This window comes from Octopus bimaculoides, chromosome 7 (assembly GCF_046866305.1).
Source record: "Octopus bimaculoides isolate indiv1 chromosome 7, ASM4686630v1, whole genome shotgun sequence".
In the NCBI taxonomy this organism is placed as follows: domain Eukaryota; kingdom Metazoa; phylum Mollusca; class Cephalopoda; order Octopoda; family Octopodidae; genus Octopus; species Octopus bimaculoides.
The window spans coordinates 112,251,544-112,267,930 of NC_142934.1; the positions used below are offsets into that span (position 1 = coordinate 112,251,544).

The window sequence follows — 16,387 nt, forward strand, 5'->3', positions numbered from 1 at the left end:
TCAAATTACGTCGGAGGAAGTATGGATGCAATCAATGGCCAGTGGAATGATTGCTATACAAAGTGGAAAGATAATCATAAGTATAGTCACGACTGGAACACCTTGATCTTAGGTTTGCTCAATCAAAGTTGAGCCAAATAAAAGCAATACAAACAAGCCAGTGTGGATCCCCGTTGTGGTTGTTCGACCAGCATGAAATAGCAGCAAAATCATACACAGACTACAACTAATCATGCAAGACCAAATGACCCTCCGTCAGTTGCGACAAAAAGGGTTCCTGTTGATCTGACCAAGGGGACAGCCTGCTCGTGAAATTGGCGTGCAAACAGCCGAGCACTTCATAGACACGCGGATCCTTAACGTAGTTGCTCTCAGGGAGATTCGGCGCAACTTGTGTGCTTCTCTGTACGTTTGTGATCCAATAGATGTATGCGAATGGATCGCGTGCGCAGTTTTTTTGTGTGTGTGTTTGTATGTATGAATGTATGTGTGTATGTATGTAGGTATGAATGAATGTATATATGTATGTACGTTTGTATGTATATATGCATGCATGTATGCATGTGTATATGTATACATTTTTGTATGTAGGCATGTATGTACGTATGTAAGTACGTATGTATGCCTGTATGCATTATGTATGTGTATGTACCTATGTTTGTATGTATGCATGCATTATGCATGCATGTATGCATGTATGTATGTATTCTGTATACATGTATGTATGTATGTATGTATGTATGTATGTATGTATGTATGTATTATGAAAACGTGTATGAGTGTTTGTAATGAAGGCTCGTGGCTTAGAGGTTAGGTTATTTGCCCCAAGATAATAAGGTCGTGAATTCGATTTCCGGTGGCGCGTTGTGTTTTGAGCAGGACACTTTATTTCATGTTACTCAAATCCACTCAGCTGGCACAATTAAATAGTACCTGTATTTCAAAGCGCCAGCTTTGTCATGTTTTGTATCTCACTGGATCTCCCTGAGAATTACGTGATGGGTACGCCTATCTGTGGAGTGCTCAGCCACTTGAACGTTAATTTCACGAGCAGGCTGTTCCATTAATCGGATCAACTGGATCTCTCGTCGTCGCAACCGACGGAGTGCCAGAAGCTAGAAAATGCGTGTCTGCCCGACCGTGTTTGCGTTGTAGATATGTTTATGTAAAACTGGTGGTGGATACTCCTCTTTTACTCGTTTACTCTTTTACTTGTTTACTCTTTTACTCGTTTACTCTTTTACTCGTTTCAGTCATTTGACTGCGGCCATGCTGGAGCACCGCCTTTAGTCGAGCAAATCGACCCCAGGACTTATTCTTTGTAAGCCTAGTACTTATTCTATCGGTCTCCTTTGCCGAACCGCTAAGATACGAGGACGTAAATACACCAGCATCGGTTGTCAAGCGATGTTGGGGGAACAAACACAGACATACAAATATATACATATATACGACGAGCTTCTTTCAGTTTCCGTCTACCAAATCCACTCACAAGGCTTTGGTCGGCCCGAGGCTATAGTAGAAGACACTTGCCCAAGGTGCCACACAGTGGGACTGAACCCGGAACCATGTGGTTGGTAAGCAAGCTACTTATCACACAGCCACTCCTGCGCCAAATAATAATAAAAACTGTAATTTATCGATAAAATAAGTAAGATCTTGAAATAACTGTCGGAATTAATACAACTGAACCTAGCACAAACATAAAAACAAAATGGACACGTGAAGAACTACGATCGAGCGGTGTTTTAAAAATGTACCGCATGCTGTGTTGGCAGAAGCGAGCAAGAGGACTGACTGTTACAGTTGCGGGGAATCCGTCAATGGTTGCTGTCGAATTAAACTTCTGCATATATACTTGTTAGTGGAGACTGAGCAGTTACTAAATTAAACATTAGTATTCTATCAATATCACTGTCCTGAACTAGTCACCCATCCATTCCAAGTACATAGTTAGTCACTCAAGCGATCAGCACGAGTTCCATGGATCGATTCACATCAAAGTAATATATATCGTATATATCGTGTATATATATATATATATATATATATATATTTATATATATTTATATATGAATCGTTATCGTTTAAATTGTATTTGCTTACGTATGTATATCTGTTATTGATTCTGCCTGTGTGAGCGCATTGATACTTTAAAGGTCCTGTTACGAATTGGAGCAACGTTTAACAACGCACCACTAATTGGATAAACGAAAATCCATCAGGTTACCGATGACCCAAACGTACCATCGATTATAATTAAGTTGATTGGTACGGAGATAATTAGTGTTACACAATATATATGCGAACGAATAAATGTGTGTGTGTGTGTGTATATATATATATATAATAAATATATATGTATATACATACATGCATACATATATATGTATCTCTCTCTCTCTCACTCTCTCTCTCTCTCTCTCTCTCTCTCCTTCTCTCTCTCTCTCTCTCCTTCTCTCTCTCTCTCTCTCTCTCTCTCTCTCTCTCTCTCTCTCTCACTCTCTCTGTATATCAGGTCATCCAATAAGTTCTGTCCGATTTTACCTTTTTAAAATTAAATGAAATTTGATGGTATTTTAGAATGCCTGATGGAATTAAAAATTACTTTTATGTATTTGTGTACATTTAAACTAATTAAATATTATTTTACAGAATAACAGAATTAAAATTTCTTTGATTAAAACCCTTTCTAACATGGAAGTATCCAAAGAGCATTTGAGGCACATAATGCTTTATGAGTACAAAAAAGGAAACTCTGCAGCCGAAGCAACTCGAAACATACACTCAGTTTATGGGAAAGAATGCTTGAAGGAAAGAACTTGCAGAAGATGGTTTGCAAAATTCAGAAGTGGAGATTTCAGCCTTGAAGATGATGATCGAACAGGACGTCCAGTTGAGTTTGATGATAAGCTCCCCGAGGCCTTACTTGAAGAAAATCCTGCATTATCAGTTGAAGAATTAGCAATAAAGCTTAGTTCAAACCATACAACTGTTCATCGTCATCTTCAAAAACTTGGAAAGGTTCCTAAACTTGGAAAATGGGTGCCTCGTGAATTGTCCGAAAGCAACCGCAAATTCCGAGTAGACATCTGCTCTTCTCTCCATTCTCGCGAACTCATTTCACCCTTTTTGGATAGACCTGTGATTGGTGATGAAAAATGGATCTTCTATCGAAATGTTAAACGTCGTAAACAGTGGCTTGGTTAAAGAGAAAAAGCTCAACCACAACCGAGAAGGGAACTTCATGGGAGAAAGGTTCTTGTCTCTATCTGATGGGATTGCAAAGGAGTAATTCACTTTGAATTGTTACCACCTAATGCAACAATCAATGCTCAAGTCTACTGTCAGCATTTAGAGCGCTTGAACCAAGCTTTGAAGAAAAAAAGACCCGCTTTAGTGAATCGAAAAGGAGTGATGTTTCATCAGGACAATGCGTGACTCCACACTGCAAAGATCACATCACAGAAGATTAAAGAAGATTGGTCGGGGAAAAATTTCTCATCCACCTTATTCTCCCGACCTTGCTCCTTCAGACTACCATTTGTTTCGTAGTTTACAGAATCATTTGGGTGACATAACTTTCGTGAGACATTTCAGAGTTCTTCGCTTTGAAGCCAAAAGAGTTTTTTATGTTTTATTTATATTCTTATAAAATTGATGTGGGATATAGAATATGGAATATATAATATAAATAGTAAAATGTAGCGCAATCTTCAGCTGCACAAAGATATAGAAATTTCATGAAATTACATTTAAACAGAAGGACATATTTTTATGATTAAATCTAAACTCTCCAAGTAGAAAGGAGGAATACAAAAAACCATTTTGACTTAGCCAGACCATACAGGCAGATTTTTAGCTGTCACTGATTTTATTTGTTTTTTTTTTTTGGTTCTAATTTATGGACTATCTTATCAGACCTAGTGATATATATATATATATATATATATATATATATATATATATATATATATATATATATTATTTTGTTTAAAAGAGTTCCAACACTGTCTGTTTTTTATGTTTTATTTATATTCCTGCAGAACTAATGTGGGGTATAGAATATGGAATATACAATATATAATATAATATACAATATATAATATAAAATAAAATAAAATAAAAATGGATGGCACCATGAAATAAAGTATTGAATGTAGATGAAATATTGAGTGTTCAATCTAAAGGATCAAATATATAAATATAAATATAAATATATAAAGGCGACTCGAGTTTCAGGGCTATTTCCCTTCGTCATGGCCGGTATGACAGACTTTAACAGACTATATATATATATATATGCATATACGATGGACTTCATTCAGTTTCCGTCTACCAAAGACTTTGGTCGGCCCGAGGGTATAGTACAGAAGACACTTCCCTTAGTTGCTACGCAGCGGAACTGAACCCGGAGCCATGTCACTGGGAAGCAAGCTTCTTACCATAAACACCAGCATCGGTTGTACATACGTACATATAAATTAATATTTATTTATGCATACGTATGTGTGTGTATGTATATATATATATATATATATATATATATATATATATATATATATATATATATATATATATATATATATATATATATATATATATATATATATATATATATATATATATATATATATATATATATATATATAGATGTTTTAATCTCTTATGTTGTTTTGGTATTTTTAATGGTGTTGTTTAGTGTTGTTTTATGGTGTTTTGCATTACAATGGTTCCTTGATGCAAACGTTTAGTAAGCCGTTTGGGAGTGTCTTGCATATGTGACCAGTATAACTGTTGGAATCACGAATTTTAAAGCTTTCACATTTTCAATCGAAATTATAACTCGCATTGATCATTAATAGCTTGTCTCCTGGTTTACCTGGTTGTAATATGTTAATGACGACACTGTTTTTAATTAAGGTGTTTCTGTAGTATAAAGTTGCGATACGGCAGAATCATTAGAACATAGGACAAAACGCGTTGCCGTTTTATTCCCGTTTCCTGATCTCTGAGTTCAAATCATGCCGAGTTCAACTGTACCTTCCTCGCTCTGCCCGCCGCCGCCGTTCCTTCCCCTTTTTCTTCCTCTCCTTCTCCTTCTTCCGCCCGTTGTTGTCACTTCCGCAAACTACCGATGCAATAACAACGATGATACCTGGTTGATCCTTTTTCAGCTCTGGCTCATTATCCCGACTCCAGTTATCTTTAGGGCATCCTCTCTTTCGCTTTCCTTGTGGGCATATGTTCCCCTGGGAGAATTCCTTCCTCTCCCAGCTATATATATAAGAAATTAAAGAAGGAAGATGCACACACTTTACTTAGTTTTAATATAATTTTTAATATATGTTATATTGTACTTGTGGACCGGTTTCGCTTTCGCTAATCATGACATTAAAATTTATTCAAATACGTATTTTCTTAAGAAAATTTATACATATATATATATATATATATATATATATATATATATATATATATATATATATATATATATCAACAATATTAATAATAAGGATTATCACGAAGTTTAATAGCATTGCTTTTAATTCTTTTAATATATATGCAGCTTTACATAGACCAACACATGTTTCAATTGCACCGATTAGTAACAGTTGCAGTTGCAACCCTCCTATAATACCGGTGCAGTTTCTTCGGAGTCTTTACTTAATATCCTTCGATTTAACTGTTTAAAGTTTCTCGTTAATCTACTCTGCGTTGCATGATGCAGAGATGTCCGTTAAGTTAGATACGAACAATCTCCATTTCAAGTTTTGATTGGATAATCACTCATACTCCATTATTTCAAGTCATTCTGTTGTTTAAATGTTTATTATTCATTTATACTTGGCAAATGTGAATTTCCTCATGTGTAAGCATTCCAAAACTTGTTTCTGTTTAGAATTTATCGCATTACTCTTGGATGTAAAAATCCGGTAAAATTCTTCTAAACACAAGTCACATATTTTGATCCATATCTATGCTTTTGCAGTACAAATTAATTCCCAATTGATAGCATAGTCTTTGTTTCTGTCCTTGATAGACCAGATTAGTTTGCTAAGACTTACTCTTTTACTTGTTTCAGTCATTTGATTGTGGCCATGCTGGAGCACCACTTTCTAGTCGAGCAAATCGACCCCAGGACTTATTCTTTGTAAGCCTAGTACATACTCTATCGGTCTCTTTTTACCGAACCGCTAAGTTACGGGGACGTAAACACACCGGCATCGGTTGTCAAGCGATGGTAGGGGGACAAACACAGACACATAAGCACACATACATATATATATATACATATATACGACGGGCTTCTTTCAGTTTCCGTCTACCAAATCCACTCACAAGGCTTTGGTCGGCCTGAGGCTATAGTAGAAGACACTTGCCGAAGGTGCCACGCAGTGGGACTGAACCCGAAACCATGTGGTTCGTAAGCAAGCTACTTACCACACAGCCACTCCTACGCCTACTTGTTTAGAATCTTTTATTTTTATCTCTGAATGAACTCAAATGATTTGCCAGTCTCCTCTTGAATATTCATTACCCTCAAATGTAACGTTACGCCTGTCTATCACATTTCTAGTCTTACACTTGTTTTTCATATAACAGGATTCCTGTTTAGAACAATTGCAAAGATAATATTTTGTAGTGGTAAGTAGCTTGCTTACCAACCACATGGTTCCAGGTTCATTCCCACTGGGCAAATGTCTTCTACTATAGCTTCGGGCCGACCAAAGCCTTGTGAGTGGATTTAGTAGGAAGAAACTGAAAGAAGCCCGTCGTATATATGTATATATATAAATGTATGTGTGTGCATATGTTCGTGTGTCTGTGTTTGTCCCCCAACATCGCTTGACAACCGATGGTGGTATGTTTACGTCCCCGTAACTTAGTGGTTCGGCAAAATAAGATAGAATAAGTACTAGGCTTACAAAGAATAAGTCCTGGGGTCGATTTGCTCGACTAAAGGCGGTGCTCCAGCATGGCCGCAGTCAAATGACTGAAACAAGTAAAAGAAAGAGTAAAGAGTATTCATTGGAGAATTAAATCCATTTCCACCAAGTTCTATTTACTCTTTTAGATAACGTTATCTTTGTTCTAATTCTTGCTATTCCTCTCTATCTGTATTTCTATCTATTTATCTTTCTAACTATCTATCTGTCTGTCTGTCTGTCTGTCTGTCTGTCTGTCTACGTAAACTCGCGCACACACACACACACACACACATATGTATTTCATACATACATACATACATACATATATATATATATATATATATATATATATATATATATATATAGATAGATAGATAGATAGATAGATAGATAGATAGATAGATAGATAGATAGATAGATAGATAGAGAGAGAGAGGGAGAGAGAGAGAGAGAGAGAGAGAGATAGAGAAAGAGAGAGAGAGAGAGAAAGGGAGGGAATGAGAGAAATAATGTTTGTCGACACTTCAACATGGCTATTCCGTACGAACCGACGTTACTACCATTTTTAACTCCAAGAAAACGTATTCGATCACCAGCTAGAGGAGGCGTCCTCTTGCGGTTAAAAAATGGTAGTAACGTCGATTCGTACGGAACAGCCATCTTGAAGCGGCGACAAACATTACTTCTCAGTATGGTTACTACTTTACTCTCTTATAGAGATTTTCTTGGCAGAAGCGGACCTTAGCTATCACTCCATTGCGTGGGTGCACGCGGCTGATGTGAGCCAAATAGCTCGAAACTGACCGGTCCCGCGATCCTGTCGGCTGCTGGGGGATAGTAAGGGTTCACTTCCCCTGCTAGTGATAAACTGTATATAAAGGGTGCAGAGCTTGCACCGAAAACCAGCTGGCGGAGAATCCGCCTTGGGTTAAACTAGTAGTAACATTTATCTGCCACTTTGATGTGGCTACTCACTTTACTATGTATATATATATATATATATATATATATATATATATATATATATATATATATATATATATATATATATATATATATATATATATATATACATAGTAAAGTGAGTAGCCACATATATATATATAATTGTGTATATGCGAGACCATCAAAACCGAATAATGTATTGTAGTGTTTATTTATGTCGTGTTTTGATATACTTAGTAACATTGTTAAACAAGAAAAGGAACTGATTTTTATCAGTAGGAAGGACATACATGATTGATATGCGTTTGGAATGACAAAGTAGTTTGCGGATATCGTGCGGATGTAGGCGGGTGTGTGTGAAAAGGAATGGAAGGATAGAGCAGTGTGAGATGTGATGTGGACGGATGACGATCGTAAATGATGTGTGACCGTAGTATTATTGACAAAGCCCTTGTGTTTGTTTAGTTTGAATTGCCGAACGAAAGCCATTCCTCATTTCATGCTCGAAATGTATCGTCTGCTTCCGCACGCAGCCATTCGGACAGTTTGTTTTAAATACAAAACAACGAAAGGTATTTACGTAGACTAGCAAAGAATAGCAGTCAAATCTTTCTTAATTCACACTCTACTGTTGTTTTGAGAAAGCAGAGTACATTGAGTCATGGAGACCATAGATGTACTTTGTTTGTAAAATGATATGATGTTCAAAGCTGCAATGATTTTGAATTTAAATATAAGCCTACTGGGCATGGCTAATCTGGGATAAATAACCCTATTGACCGCGTAAGATGCAAAGTAACAAAGGAGTGTCTATGTGGTCACTCGATCTGTTACAAATAACTATGAAATTTTTCTTTCGAAAACCGAAATAGGAATTGAATAATGAATTCCTGGATATCTTATCTGAAAATGCAGGCGTAGAATCGTTATGACTAAATAATAATAATAATAATAATAATGATGATAACAATAATAATCCTTTCTACTGTAGGCACAAGGCCTGGATTTTTCTGGGGAGGGGTAAAATCGATCCTATCGACCCCAGTACCTGACTGGTACTTAATTTATCGACCCTGAGAGGATGAAAGGCCAAGTCGACTTCAGCGGGATTTGAACTCAGACGAAATATCACTAAGCATTTCGCCCGGCGTGCTGACGATTCTGCCAGCTCGCCGCCACTGGAAGAGATTAGACTTGCAGGATATAAAGAGACTCGTTACCAAACCTTAAGATATAATCCCTACCAACCAAATTAGCATACTACTAGTATACTACTACTACTACTAATAATAATAATAATAATAATAATAATAACAATAATAACAATGATGATGATGATGATGATGATGATGATGATGATGAGAAGAAGAAGAAGAAGAAGAAGAAGAAGAAGAAGAAGAAGAAGAAGAAGAAGAAGAAGAAGAAGAAGAAGAACAACAACAACAACAACAACAACAACAAGAAATGCCCTGATGCAGTACCAGGCAGTGGCTCTCATGGCTTCTAATCTTGACTGATTGAAAGTGTTATCATGTACATTCTTTTGTCTTGGTATAAAAAGATGGGCTACAGCAAATATTCTGCTTAATACCACAGATTTTCTTGTTCTATTGCTTGACCTTAACGAGTTGAGCATGTCCTTTAGTGGCTGACGATATGTGCATCTCTGATCATGAATAGAAGTAGTGGGGGAGCATCATAGCCATATGTTAAGAAGAATTCTTTGAGGTTTGAATAATTCACCTTTGGAAACATGGGTGTTTCGTTCATCCTCCTTAAACAAACCTTATTCAGGGACCTTTTGAGTGGGATAGGCTACTCGACCTGAAGAAAATTCTAACTGGGCCCCACCTGCAAGGTCATGCGCTGTTTATTTTGATATGAGATCACCATGTCGCGCACATATGGTTGTGATGTATGTGCCTGGTGTACCCTTATCAGACAGGTAGTCATGATGGGTATACTGAGCTTCGTATATTTTACCCCAGTGTCACTTTGATGGCATGCACTGCTCTCTCATTCAATAATAATGATAATAATAATAATAATAATAATAATAATAATAATAACAACAACAACAACTGTGTTATACTTTACTCGCCACCATGTGGTTTAATACCACAACGTGGACCTTGAGTGTTATCTGCCAAGTCCACCCTGCTCAAAGCGTCGGGGAGAAGCTTAAGATGAGTCACACGTGCTGTCCTTCTTCCCCCAACTAAGTCATGTAAATATATACACCCTCGTTTATCACTGATTCTCTTAGCACTGATCCGGGATAACTCGGTACACTCAGTTGTGAATCATGTTACGCGTATTACGGATTGATATGTAATAACACGGGTTGGCGATCAGTCAGTAATTCTACATGTACTGCAGCGACCATCAACAATGTTCAGCCACCCAGAATATTCTGACTGTCGCTTATGTTTGCATGACCGCACTGCAAGGCTGCATGGGACTATTGAAAAGGAAAAAGTATGAAGGCGGCTGATCCTAACAAACGATGCAGACGAATGCATCTCTACAGGAAATCAAGAGAATACGTGATCGAGAAAACACGTGACGGGGGAAGCTTCGCTGCTGTAGTTGTAAGTTTGGCATCAATGAATCTAGCATGATCCATTTAGCACTGTCTTTTTTTAAACCAAACCCCTCGCCGTGATAAACGAGGATAGATGTGCAACAAACGAGGAATGATATATGCAGACTTTTGACCAATTTGAAATAGCAGTCTAGTTTTCCTCAAATGACATTCTCCTTTTTGAAAAAAGATACGCAAAAAAAATAATTGGATTTATACATAGGTTCATGCGGTCCCATATACAACATAATACATGAGTGAGAAAAAATATAACTCTGGGGTATAACTGCATTACATCCTGATCTTCAGGCTTCCACTGTCAGAGCAGGCCTGGGGTTTAAACAATTGTTACAATAGTAACGGTGACAAAAAGAAAGGGCCTCTACGAGTTCTATCAGAACCATAAACAATAAAAACTGCAACAACCAAAAAGAGACAAAATCAATCGGTAGATCGATATTTATATGATTAGCAGTTTCGTGAAAGATTGTGCTTACACGTTCACTTTTTATTGATTGAATAATTTCAAAAGGATCTTCTTCTTCTTCTTCTTCTTCTTCTTCTTCTTCTTCTTCTTCTTCTTCTTCTTCTTCTTCTTCTTCTTCTTCTTCTTCTTTTTATTATTATTATTATTATTATTATTATTATTATTATTATTATTATTATTATTGATGTTGGTGCGTCAAACAAAATGCTTGGTGGTATTTATTCTGACTCTTTACATTCCGAGTTAAAATACCGCTGAGGATCAGCTTCACCTTTTATCCTTTCGGAGTCAATTAAACAAAGTGCCAGTCAAGTACCGGGGTTGATGTAACTGACTAACACCCCTCCACTTAAAATTACTGACCCTGTACCAAAATCTGAAGCACTTTCAAATTCTGCCGAGGTTGACTTTACCTTTCATCCTTTTGGGATCGATAAAATCAGTACCAATTGAGCACTGGGGTCGATACAATCAACTTGAACCTTCCCCAAAAATTTTAAGCCACGTGATTATTGTAGAAAGGATTATCATTCCTTTAAACTCAGATTTGTTTTCCCAGGGTCTTGCATGAGTAGCAAGTTTGCTACCTGTAGCACCGTGCTATTTGTTCTCTTCAACTATCTAATACATTTTCGATAATTCTGGCCGTCCCCAGAAGCCAAACTTTTTTGGAACAACTCTACAGGACACTCTATTCCCGTTTTCTTTATATTCCTCTCAATATCTTTTGATACTGTCTTCAATAAGTTCGTCTTGTTCATCTTCCAATATCGGGCTATCTCGTATTTAACCCATAAAGCGCTGGAATTTGCACTTACATAGCATGGACTGCTGAGCACATTTTATGAAAATATGACTACCATGCACACATAAAAAAACAAAAAAATAGTTAAAATATCTTCTTAGTATATAATCGTGGCAAGTTTTACATCATCTGAAAAGTCATTAGTTCAACTATTAGTCCTCTTGCATTCTGGGGTGTATCGGAACGTTTGAGTGACATTAGACCCCAGCAAACGCCCATAAATTAAATGCATCTATCTGGGCCACAATCGTGGCCTATCGACCTGTGACTGACGGCCACGATCGTGGACCGTCGCGTTTTATGTGTTAAGAGCATTGTGCACTTCCGATTCAACGTCTTCCTTCTTAACTAACTGCGTGTCAAATGGGCATGCAACATCAATTACAGAGTACATATGGTTTACTTTGTCAACCACCACGAGTCCGGTTTGTTGTGCTCAAACACCTGGTCCGTTTGGGTTGGGAAATCACACAATATTTTGCAAGTTTCTGACTCAGTCACCTTCTGTCATTTGCGAGATACCATGTCTTACCTCTTTCAAACCTCCATTTTCTCAAACAGTTTCTAATGCAGAACTTTCGCTATATCATCATGTCGCCACAACTTATACAGGTTTTGGGCAAGTTTTGAACATTAATTTACAATATGGACAATAGTTTCATCAAATTCATTACATATTCGGCACGACCGAGACACTTGCTCATCTTTAAGACTCTGCTTTTTCATGACATTGTATTTCATGTTTTATTTTTTCCTTTTCTCCTGCTTTCAATATGCCTTCATCTCTAACTACCACTGGCAATGTTCCCTCACTTTGAGTTTGATATCTCAGCAAGTTTTTATTTTCATGTCTTGGCCTTCTATATTTTTTAATATATCTTGGATTTCATGCTGCCACTCCGCATTAGCATTATGCTTTACAGATTCATCACAGATCTCACCTTCCTCAGAAGCTATAATTTCATCTGCATCAGGTACCAATGTTTGATGTAATTGCCCATTTAATTCCTCAAAGTTTTCTCTGATCGGCTTCAAACAATCTCTTCTGCCTTTGTTCGATTGTCGTATCTTTCCAATAATGGTCTTCGTTTCATATCACAGCACATCCTTTATTTTTTATTCTATATGTTCTTTCCAACCTTATTTTTGTAACTCTTTTAATTTTTATAACAATTTCCTTTTTTCTTCTCCCTTTTTTTTTTTTTGTTTTCAATCTATCAACTTGTCCCATATCCCTTTCCACAAATTTCTCTCCGCAGTAAACTTTGCTGCAACTCTCTTTTACTCTTTTACTTGTTTCAGTCATTTGACTGCGGCCATGCTGGAGCACCGTCTTTAGTCGAGCAAATCGGCCCCATAAGCCTAGTACTTATTCTATCAGTCTCTTTTGCCGAACTGCTAAGTTACGGAGACGTAAACACACCAGCATCGGTTGTCAAGTGATGTTGGGGGGACAAACACTGACACGCAAACATATACACACACATACATACATATATATATATATACATATATACGACAGGCTTCTTTTCAGTTTCCGTCTACCAAATCCACTCACAAGGCTTTGGTCGGCCCGAGGCTATAGTAGAAGATACTTGCCCAAGGTGCTACGCAGTGGGACTGAACCCAGAACCATGTGGTTGGTAAGCAAGCTACTTACCGCACAGCCACTCCTGCGCCTATATAATCTTGTTGATAATCTTGTTGAAATAGTCCCAATACAGAATTCATTTTTCCTTTCGGTTTCTGCTTTTACCATACGCCTAATCCTCCTCCTCCTTCTCCTGCTCCACTTCCTACTTCTTCTCCTGCTCCTGCTCCTGCTCCTTCTTCTCCTTCTCCTCCTCTTCCTCCTCCTCCTCCTCATCATCATCATTGCTATTACTATTTTTATCATTAATCATACTGCCTGCTTTCTCGGCATTAATGTCCTTAGCTCTCTACCCCTTATGTTCGTACGAACTGTATTTTGTTTTGTATTTTCCATTGAATTGACAGAACACTACGCAATATGTGTCCATTACCTAACTTCTATTTCTTGAGCGTTGTGTATATTTTAAGTCCTACGGTGTTGGTTATATATTTTCCGGCAACATTTCTAATCATATTCAAAACATCTGTTAATATAAGTATTGTTTCTGCTTTTAGTTAATTCATTCTGTTTATCTATATTTCAAGATCTTTATATTTTGATAATTTTTCCATTTCTTTTTGACAGTGAGTGATTCCTTATATAGAGGCACTTCCTTTCTTTAGTGGTACTTGAGAAAGTCTCCCGATTAGCTCGTTGAATCCTTAAGACAGAAGAATTCTGTTCCTTATAATATCAGTACAGAAAACAAACTCCGTTCTACTGATGGACAAAAGACAATTAGATATAACGTGTGCTGTAAGATTCACATATACATACGAAAACAGACGCACACATATTCTTCTACTAAGAAATGTTTGTGTACAACTACACATACAAAACGCACATACACACATAAATACACACAATGCTTATGCACAAACATACCCAGAAACACAAAGAAACACACGCACACACACAAACAGATACATACATATATATATATATAGATTCAAGGTGAATATGGTACTTAAGTTTAGGCACCAAAATTAAGTATGGTATTATCCAAACAATTCCAAAATAGGGTGATTAAAAATCAAAATAAGCAACAAGGATATCCAAAGTTAATGCAGTACGATCGTTTCATGTGACTCCATTTATTTAAGCAATGTGAACATTACATTAAACGTAAAATGCAGAGCAATCTTCAGCTGCACAAAGATACAGAAAATTTACTGAAATTTCATTTCAGTAGAAGGTCATATTATTGTAACTATATTAAACATTCTTCCTTCCCACTTAGATTGTTTAAATGTAGTTACAATAATATGTCCTTCTATTGAAATGAAATTTCAGTAAATTTCCTGTATCTTTGTGCAGCTGAAGATTGCTCTGCATTTTACATTTAATGTAATGCTCACATTGCTTAAATAAATGGAGTCGCATGAAACGATCGTACTGCATTAACCTTGAATATCCTTGTTGCTTATTTTGATTTTATATATATATATATAAATATATATATATATATATATACATATATATATATATATATATATATATATATATATATATATATATATATATATATATATGCATATATATTTTTTATGACGTGAGCATACACGTCTGGTGTAAAATGGTTTTACGCAAATAAATAGTTGGTTGTGGTTATCTAAAACTACCCTATGGGAGAAATATTTTTTAACAAAGAACGCACTCCGTACTACTCGAACGTAGGTACGATACTCAGTGTTCACTGTTCAACTACCGACTGCTAAACCAACGTCGAACTAACAGTAAACCAACACGGTCGAACTAACACCGTCAACTACTCTCCTGACAGTTCACTCTGGTCTTATATATTGTAATCAGTTTTGTGGGAGTGTTCAGGATTCTCCCATAACAATAAACATATACATATAATCACTCATATAATACACAGGCTGTATGGTAAGTAGCTACCTTACCAACCAGATGGTTCCGTGTTCAGTCCCACCGCGTGGCACCTTGGGCAAGTGTCTTCTACTATAGCTTTGGGCTGACCAAAGCCTTGTGAGTGGATTTTGTAGACAGAAACTGAAAGAAGCCCGTCGTATGTGCGTGTTTGTGTGTCTGTCTTTGTCCCCCCACCATCGCTTGACAACCGATGTTGGTACGTTTACGTCCTCGTAACTTAGCGGTTCTGCAAAAGAGAACGAAAGAATAAGTCCTGGGGTCAAATGCCTGAAACAAATAAAAGAATAAAAAGAATACCATCCGAAGAAAGGACTCTCCATGGATAAATGTGGAGGATTACCCCGTTATTGAATACATATATAAACAACAAATGAATTCTACTAAGTGCAAATCTAGAAGGCCAGATATCGATGTTTTGAATAGAAAAGAAAATGTATGCATCGTCAAAGAGATCAGCTGCCCTACTGTTGTGAACATCTCTCCGAAAATCAAAGAGAGAAATGAAACATACTGACGGTTGCTTCGAGACCTCTAGCTTTTATATTCAGACTATAAATTCACATTTCTACCAATGATAAATAGTGCATTTGGTACTAATGATAAAAGGTACAGCTTTCAGAAAAAGAAACCAACCAACTGATGCGCAAGTTACAAATATAATCCGGAATTTGACGCTCAAAATGTGACGTTATTTTTGTTTCCTACACTCCAAAGATGGAGCTTAATATATTTGTTAGAAACCAGCTCCTTCCTTACTCAAAGACATCAAATAATTAAAAGCGTAGAGAACATACATACATACATACATACATACATACATACATACATACATACATGCTAAGCTTTAGAGCTAAAAGTCGTGACTTCATCGTAGTTCAACATAAAGAACTGCAACTAAGAGCTATGACTTCCATGTAACATAATGTAATGAGTTACAAGTAGAAGTCATTGCTTCAATATGACGCCATCTAAAGAATTACAAAGAAATGGAAAAAGAGTTAAAAGTAAATATTTTGGAGAAGAATATTGAACACATTTTAAAGTTTAGATAAGTTGATTTAGAAATATTTCAATTTATAGAGAAATTTTAGTCATTCTGCTTGGA

General features: G+C 36.6%; 1 protein-coding gene across 1 annotated transcript in view; it reads left to right on the forward strand.

Annotated features, from left to right (window-relative positions):
• LOC106878539 (uncharacterized) overlaps positions 1 to 16,387 on the forward strand; it is a 197,662-nt gene that overhangs the window by 36,948 nt on the left and 144,327 nt on the right. The window lies entirely within an intron of this gene.